We start from the raw sequence: 9662 nt of genomic DNA, 5'->3' as shown, positions 1-9662 counted from the left end.
TCTTATAATTTTATAACCCTCTGTTAGGTCACCCTTCAGCCTCTGATACTCCAGAGAAAATAGTTCCAGTCTATTCAGCCTCTTCTTATAGCTCAAATCCTCCAACCCTGCCAACATCTTTATGGATCTTTTCTGAACCCATTCAAGTTTCACAACATCCTTCCTATAACAGGGAGACCAGAATTGCATGCAGTATTCTAATACTGGCTTAACCCATGTCCTGTACATCTTCAATATGACCTCCCAACTCCTATACTCAATACACTGACCAATAAAAGAAAGCATACTAAACATCTTCTTCACTCTCCTATCTACCAGCGACTCTACTTTCAAGGAACTCTGAACCTGTACTCCAAGGTCTCTTTGTTCAGCAGCACTTCCCAGGATTTTACCATAAAGTGTATAAGTCCTGTCCTGATTTACCTTTCCAAAATGCAGGACTTCACATTTATTTAAGTTAAACTCCATCCGCCACTCCTCGGCCCGTTGGTCCATCTGATCAAGATCCTGTTGTAATGTGAGGTAACCTTCGTTGCTGTCCACTACACCTCCAATTTTGGTGTCATCTGCACACTTACTAACCATACCTCCTATGTTCACATCCAAATCATTTATATAAATGATGAAAAGTAGTGACTGAAATGAAGAGGAATTTCTTCTCTCAGAAGGTTGAGTGTCGGTGGAACTCCTTGTCGTAGATAGCTATGGGGCAGAGTCCCTGTGTATATTTAAGGCTGAGATGGATAGATTCTGGATCAGTAGAAGAATTAAAGGTGACAGAGAAATGGCAGGAAAATGGGTCTGAGCAATACTGGATTAGCCATGATCCTATTCAATAGCAGAGCAGGCTCCAGGACCAAACAGACTACTCCTATAGAATAATTCAATACCATTATTGAATGGGGGTCCAGGTCTTATGGTCTGAAAAGCCAATATAGTATTAAAAGAAGGCTCTAAGCTGATGCACAACTGTAGAGCTATACAACAGGGTTACCTACATGGAAAAATGTATAATCCATCTGCAAATTAATGGATATATACTTAACATCTTTAAAGTTGATGAAGTGGAATATAAGTTAAACAGTTAAACTGTTTGACTCCTTTGTTGCTCATTCTCTAAGTATTTCTCAACAATATTCAATAAACTTTTCTATTATAAAATCAAAATTTAATTTCAGTCATAGAAAAGTTCAGCATTGAGTTAGGTAGAGGCTTTCTTGTTCCACAATGGAGGCAATCTACCTGCAGTGGAAATGTGGTTACACATTCTGTGACAAAAAAAAATTAAATTTTCCAGAGGAAGTGGTAATATGCTTACTCAGAATACTCTCCTCCCTCACATCTCTAAGTTACAAATGAGCAACTTCAAACCTATTAATCTAGTTTTCAAAAGGAGGAGGAGGAAATTCCAATTTCCTAAATCAGAAGACATATATTGTGAAGGCTTAATAATGATATTACTAATAATTATTTCATTAAAAACAAATCATACACCTACACTTGTTAGATGATTATATTTCTTTAGCAACTTGTGAATTAACTATACAAGTTGAAAGAAACCATCCTTCAGTTCCAAAGAAGAATCATTGAACTTCAAGTGTTAATGCTGTTTCTCTCAACAGACCTGTGGAGTTTCTCCAGCATTTTCTTCATAACAGTGGAGATCTCTTGGAGTTCAATGTTTTATTATAAAATTGGTATTGGAGGAAACACACTATTAGAAATTTGTTGTCAAAAGACATTGTTGAAAAGTATAGCCACGAGCATGCAGTTCAACCAATCATTGTAAATATGGTTTTTGTTGAGATAACTATCAAACACTAGCCTTCGAGGCTTTTAAATTGAAATAAAGATATATAATAGACAAAGATAAAAACAAAGAAACAGAATGCTGGAAATGCACAGCAGCATCTGTGAAGAAGAGAAACGATTAATGTTTCAAGTTGATCACTCTTGATCAGAAGAGAAATGTATTTTAAAAAGCATTTCACAGCCGCCAGACATCTCAAAGAGCTTCAAAGAGCATTTCTGAAGTGTAATACTTGTTTAAGTGTCATGGGGTAATGTGCTGGAAAGCAAACACATTATTTCCAGAGTTGTAATAAAAGTTAAAGTTAACAAGTACATAAACTTCCCCAAAATACATAATTTTCAAACTCAGGTTCACAGAAAGCACAGGTCAGATTTCTGTACTTAATTAGGAATACTAATTATTACAATAGTCTCGAGCTACAGGTAAACATTTCGGAACATTTGGCATAAAACTCTACTGGTTAAATCATTTGCTCCTTTATAAACTCCAATTTATGCACACACACAAAAGAAAATCATGGGAATTATGGATGGAGGGAAAACTGGGAAAGCATTCAGCTGTTTCTATTCATAGGGTCGGTTAGGATAGTTCTTGAGCTTCTTTCTCCAGATGCTTTCACTGGTTTCAAGGAGTCACAGATTGACTGCCTCACAATTACAAAAGCTCTGATTTATTAGTTGAACTCACAACGGCAGGAAGGAAGATCAAACAACTTAAAGTTGTTTCTACTCCTGACAACAGAGAGTGCTCCAGACTTAGTGAGATTAGATGGCCACCCATCATTCTGTTCATAGCCTCAAGCTATTCAGCTGAGGAACAATCAAATCATTGGCAGGCAGAAGATTGTTGTCATTGATAACTTGTCACTCGTCCACAGACCCATCAGCAACTCACTGCTGGTCGAATCTCTATTTGTACATATCCTTGGCTTCAGCTTGTCTGCACATTCTCAAACTGCTCCTGGAACCAGTTGTGTAAAACAATGCTTATAATCAGTAACTAAAACAGAAATTGCTGGAAAATCTCAGCAGGTCTGGCAGCATCTGTGGAGAGAAATCAGAGTTAGTGTTTCTGGTCCAGTGACCCTGCTTCAGAATGTTCCAATCAGAATCATACTGCTTGCTTTCAAAGAAGAAAAAAAACAAAGCAATAATCCTTCAGAAATCCTAAGTTTTTCAGAGAGTCTTAGGGTCATTTTCAAATCAGTTCTTTTTTCATTTCAGATTCCAAAACTGCAGAGAAATAAAACAAGACACTGTCATTACATACTGCGGTATGTAATTGAAAAATAGTGTGTTAGGAAATACATCAGTAAAAGTGGCTACATTTTAACAAAAAGAAAGCCAATTAAGGAAGGGAAAAGCAGCAGTTGCAAGGCGGTCAAAAATTCAAGTGAATTTTTCAGAATCTAAAAGGGAGGCATTGAATATAAAAGCATTAAAAAGAAACAATGCTCGAATTTAAGGTATCAACCTATATTGACTTCCAGTTTAAAATTCAAATCATTTCAAATCCTTCCTTGGCATTCCAAATCCAAATCATTCCTCCAAAACATCCAGTAACTCACACATCCCCAACTGTATATTACTCCATTACATATGCCAAGAACCCCAAGTTGTGAAATTCCATTTAGAAGTCAAAGTTTAATTAATCTATCTCTAAAGACCTGCATATCAGACTAAACAACCAGGCCTCTTCAGTGAGTAGTTAAGAGACAGTCATAGCCATGTGACGCTTGATTCAGACTGTGTAAGAACTATAGCTTTTGTACTTTGAAAAATAAGTGCAAAAACCTCAACCGCTTTGTTAATGATAATCAAACAGTCCTTTGGTTACCAACGGTATCTGCTTTTATTTCATGAGGTTTTTTCCAAAAATGTTCATTTAACATTTTACCCAGATTATTAGTCAGGACCTCTAATCCAGTACCATTACCACAACTCTACCATATAATGAGTAATCATTTCTAGATTTTCATAGAATCCCTACAGTGTGGAAACAAGCCCTTCAGACCAACAGGTCCACAGTGACCCTCTGAGGAGTAACCTACACAGATCCATTCCCCTACATTTACCTCTGAGTAATGCACCTAACTTACACATCCCTGAACACAATGGGCAAATTAGCACAGCCAATTCATCAAACCTATATATCTTTGGATTGTGGGAGGAAACCAGAGGAGACCTGCGCAGACATGGGGAGAATGTGCAAACTCCACACAGTCACCTGAGGCTGGAATCGAACTCTGGGTCCCTGGTATGTGATGCAACAGTGCTAACCACTGAGCCACCATGCTACTTTGTTTATGAAAAGACAGCGCAGTGAATGGACCAATTAGATTTCCATTTGCAAGATCAAGTTCAAAGTACTTGTACAGAGTTCTTGTCTGGACACTTAGGTTCTTCATATCAAATGCATGGCCATTACTTTGATTTTAGGTACAATTTAACTGGTGTCTTACAGAAATATTTACCATGAGCAGAATTTTCTTTTTATTTGAGACTAAGCGTGGAGTCAGACCAGACAGCAGGAAGGACTTCCACTTGGGGTAGGGAAGTTTCTCATGTGATTCCATTCTTTTCATCTCGTTGGTGAGTGAATTGCTGAATTTTAATGGGAGGTAAGTAGGCAGGAAGTCCAGGAGGTTCCAAGTTCCAACATCTGGATGCTATATTTGAAAGACACCTCATACGCATTCTCTCCAACTAGATAGTTGGACACATTGAATTCCCCTCAGTCACTCCCTCTCTACAACCAGAATCAACTTTCAATCCCTGCTCATCACACCCCCCGAGATGTTTCAGATGAACCAACAGACAGCCCTCATGTTTCAGTCACACCTCCCTTGGTGTTTTCAACAGGGTGGCTGTGAGGGAAATGAGCTACCTTATCCCATGGGCAGCGAAGAGCCAGCATCACCAAGGTACCAGAGATCAAGGAGGTACTAGAGATCAAGGAGGCAATGGATGTCAGTTCCAATGGGAACCAGAGGAGGAACTGAAGCCACTGCTACAAGAGGACATATGATTCTTCTATACAGCACCAGGCATAACCCCAATAGGACTTTGTGCCTCTCTCAGTCAGCATGGCAAGTTTGCCACTACACAGGACTGTCCCATACATGACTGGTGCCAGGCATCGCCACCACATGTTTCATGTGTATTCAATGCCTGTTACATCATCGTACCTGCTTGTGTTGCACTACATAGAATCCCTACTGTATGGAAGCAGATCATTTGGCCCATCGAGTTCACACCAACCCTCCAAGGAGCATCGCACCCAAGCATACCCCCTACCCTATCCCTATAACCTTGCATTTCCCATGGCTAATCCACCTAGCTTGTATATCTTTAGACAGTGGGAGGAAACCAGAGCATCTGGAAGAAAGAGACACACATAGGATAGAATATACAGACCTTACACAGACAATCCCCCAAGGGTGGAGTCGAAGCCAGGCCCCTGGCACTTTGAGGCAGCAATGCTAACCGCTGAGCCACTGTGCCGCCCATAACACCAAAAGTGGTACTGTTACTCAGCTCGGCTAGGGTTCACACTTCAAACATTTAAGCAAAAGAGCAACACAACTCAGCCTCATACACAGACCTCCAGCTCATTACCCTTTAACCACAACCAGGAGAACCTACACAACTTCAGGTTCTCACCTGGTTGACTTTCCCCATACCATGTTCTTCTTATAATTATCACACATGGACAGTCACAACTCTGGGGAGATACACCTCTATCTATACCTAACAACACAGAGTGTTGAGGAACCCTTGTGAATATCTCAGTGCTCCTTCGGCAGAGGAGGAACATGCATAACCGGTGCAAGTGTATGAAGCTCTGAGGTGGGGGGGCGGTGGGTAGGTGAAGAGGTGCCATACATATGGGTTACCTCTACCTTTAAGGAGTAGGCTGCCAAGCAGAGTGACCAGGCCTGCCCTGGAGGGGAGATTAGATTGGTCGAACCATCCAGTGAGAAATCCTCCAAGGAGTTACTACCAGCTATCCATCAAGTAGCAACATGTCAATCAAGCTGAGGGTAAGGCTGGGGTTTTATGATGTTAAAAGAATTGTCACCATCAGACCCCAGAAACAGAAGAAATGACCAGATGAGGAAGAATCCCAGTGGCCTGAGGTCTATCTTTCCCAGTCACAGACAGCACACTCCATTCAATGACATCATGATTGTCCTAATTTTTAACCTTGAATCTACATTCCTACCTCCCTGATAGGTGAAGGCTTATCTGCCTCTGTCTTAAAACTACTTGAAGACTTTGCTTCCACCATATTTGCAGGAAGAGATGACTCAAAAGAAATTCTCCTAATGTCTTAAATGGGAGGCACAGAATTCTCCCATTGGCACCCATGAGTCAGTGCTGGAGATGACACAGATGGGACGAAGGTCCAGGGCACTTGGGAGCCATGTAGAATGTAAAGAGAGTGCGATCTCCTTGCGTATTTGATACACACCTGCAGTCACAAACAAGCTGAATAAGATGAGAATGGAATTCCCTCCTGTCCAGGAATCTGGCTGAAAGATGACTGGAAGTTTTGCTGTCAATGGCTCATCGGACCAGGGAAATTCTAGACATGCCTGCAAATCGAACAGCCCTGGCCCTTTCACTGGCTGTGCCCACACAGTACACTAGAAAAACTTCACTGATTCTGGTAAAGAACTCGGTGAACACCAATGTACTTGAGGGTTGCAGATACAACACACATACCAGTATTGCCTTCAAAGGATCCAAGGAACCTCAGTGCTGAGGTGTTTTCAGTACCACTGGCAAAGAGTTGTCTCCCAAGCTGAACAATTGCAAATCTGTCTGCAGGACGATGCAGAAGTAGGAGACAGGTTCTCAAGCTATCATCCACTCATCTGCTGGAACACATTCTGTACACCTTCTCATGAACCAGTGTCATTGACATCACTGGAAAAAAAGAGATTCTCCAGAAAGGTTTTAAACAGTTAGGTGCTAAAATTAAAAAGCAGAGCCTCATGGGTATTCATTCTTGGAATAGCATCCAGCAAACTGACAATGGATAAATGAAGGCAAAAAGTTAAATGCATGAGTCAAAAATTGTGTTGGTAAAATGGGTTTCAGTTCATTGAGTATTGGTACCAGTATTGGTACTGAGGTAGAGAGAGCTATCTTAGTGGGATGGGCTTCATGTAATCCATATCAGGATCAATGTCCTAGAGAATCAAATAACTACGGCAGTAGACTGGGCTTTATTCTAGTTTGAGGAGAGTGGGTTATCAAAGAGGGGAAGCATAGATTTACAGAGCAAAAACAGTATACTGGTTGTTCTGCTGTAACACACGTTTCCTCAAAGGGAATTTGCTGTAACACAATTGAAGAACTGGGGATGCCATTTGTAAAGCGGGAACTTTTAAAATTACATCACCAACACTTTAAGCATTATTTCTTAAGTGCAATCTTTCTGTAATGCGGGGTTGCACAGAAACGCAACCATCATGTGAGAAATTGGAATGTACAGCACCATACAGGCCCTTCAGCTCTTGATGTTGTGCTGACCTTTTATCCTACTCTAAGATCAGACTAACTTACATACCCTTCATTGTACTTATCTTCCACGTGCTTATCCAAGAGTCACTTAAATGTCCCTAATGTATCTGACTCTACTACCACTCCTGGCAGTGCATTCCACACATCCATCTCTCTCTGACACTACCTCTGACATACCCCCCTAAACCTTCCTCCAATTACCTTAAAATTATGCCCTCTGTCATGGCAAAAAAGCTCTGGCTATCCACGCCTCTCAACATCTTGTACACTCTGTCAGGTCACCTCTCATCCTTCTTCACTCCGATGAAAAAAATCCAAGCTCCCTCAAATTTTCTTCATAAGAAATGCCCTCCAGTCCACGTAGCACCCTGGTTAATCTCCTCTGCAATCTCTCTAAAGCTTCTACATCCTTCCTGTAATGAGGTGACCAGAACTGAACACAACATTCTAAGTAAATGTTTCCATCTGGTTTTAAACTAGGGACCTTCCACATGTTAGGCAAATATGATAACCACTACACTACAGAAACTAAATAACTGACTGCAGTAGCAATACAGGGCAATTATTTGGAAATGATACTCAGAGTGGGAGAAAAAGGGACAGTATACACACAGAAAATAAACAATTAAGTAGGGTCATGGGATATGACGTGATTAAACAGGCAAAATGAACGGCTTTAACCTTGAATATACAATAAATGAGTTCATAGTATTAATAAACTTAATGGTGTGATTTTATCACCGTTATAGAGACATGGTGACAAAGAAAACAAAGTTAGAAACTAAATATTCAGAAGTATGTGACTATTCGTAAGGTCAGGTAGGAAAGGGTAGCTTTGTTCATACATAGAGTCATACAACACAGAAACAGACCCTTGGGCCAACCAGTCCATGCCTAACATAATCCCAGGGAGAAAGTGAGGACTGCAGATGCTGGAGATCAGAGCTGAAAATGTGTTGCTGGAAAGCGCAGCAGGTCAGGCAGCATCCAAGGAGCAGAGGAATCGACGTTTCGGGCATGAGCCCTTCTTCAGAATCATAATCCCAAACCAAAGTAGTCCCACGTGCCTGCTCCTGGCCCACATCCCTTCTAATCTTTCCCACTCATGCATCTATCCAAATGTCTTTTAAACATTGTAATTGCACCACCACTTCCTCAGGAAGTTCAACCCACAGACAAACCATCCTCTGTGTAAAAAATTTGCCTCATGTCTTTTTTAAATCTCTTTCCTTGAAAATGTGTCCCCTAGTCTTGAAATTTCCCATATTAGGCAAAAGACAACTACCATCAACTCTGCCTCTACCTCTCCATATTTTATAATCTGCAACAGGTCACCTCTCAACCTCCTGTGCTTCAGTAAAAACAGTCCCATTTCCAGCCTGTCTTTATAACTCAAACCTTCCATACTTACAATATTCTAGTTAATTCCTTCTGAACCCTCTCCAGGTTGATAATATCCTTCTTGTAACTGTGTCACCAGAATGGACACAGTGTTCCAGAAGAGGCCTCACCAACGTCCTGTACAACCTCAATAGAACATCCCAACTCCTATATTCAAAAGACTTACCGATGAGGGCAAGTATATAAAATGCCTTTTTAACCACCCTGTCTATATATGATGCTAACTTTAAAGAATTATATACCTGCACCTTAGGTCCCTCTGTTCTACAAAATTACAGCAGGCCCTACCATTAATTGTATAAACCCTACCATTGCTAGTAAGAATACATCTTGGATTAGAAGACATGGAATACGTAAGAGATATAGTGAGAAATAACAAGGAGAAGACAACACTGGGAGTAGTCCATAGTTCCCTAACAGGGGTTTTACGACAGGATAGAAAATAAATGAGGAGATTATAGAGGTTTATAAAATCATGAGGCATATAGATAAGGTGAATGGCAGGTGTTTATTTCCCCCTGAGGATGGGATTTTCAAGATTAGGGGGCATATTTTAAGGTGAGACAAGAGGGATGACTTTTTTTAAAAACACAGAGTGGTTGGTGTGTCAAATGAACTTTCTGAGGAAGTGGTGGATGCAGGTACAGTTATGATGTTTAAAAGACATTTGGATATGTTCATGAAAAGAAATATTTGGAAGGATATTAGCCACAAGCAGGCAGGTGGGAATAGTTTAATTGGGATTATGATCAGCACGGACTGGTTGGATCAATGGTCTGTTTCCATGCTATATGGAGGGCATGTAAGAAAAAGACAGTACCTTAATAATGGGTGACTAGGGCTTATGCTCGAAACGTCGAATTCTCTATTCCTGAGATGCTGACTGGCCTGCTGTGCTTTGACCAGCAACACATTTG

The sequence above is a fragment of the Hemiscyllium ocellatum genome, chromosome 3 (assembly GCF_020745735.1).
Source record: "Hemiscyllium ocellatum isolate sHemOce1 chromosome 3, sHemOce1.pat.X.cur, whole genome shotgun sequence".
Lineage (NCBI taxonomy): Eukaryota > Metazoa > Chordata > Chondrichthyes > Orectolobiformes > Hemiscylliidae > Hemiscyllium > Hemiscyllium ocellatum.
The sequence above is the reverse complement of the archived record's forward strand: the minus strand, read 5'-3'. Positions refer to the sequence as shown.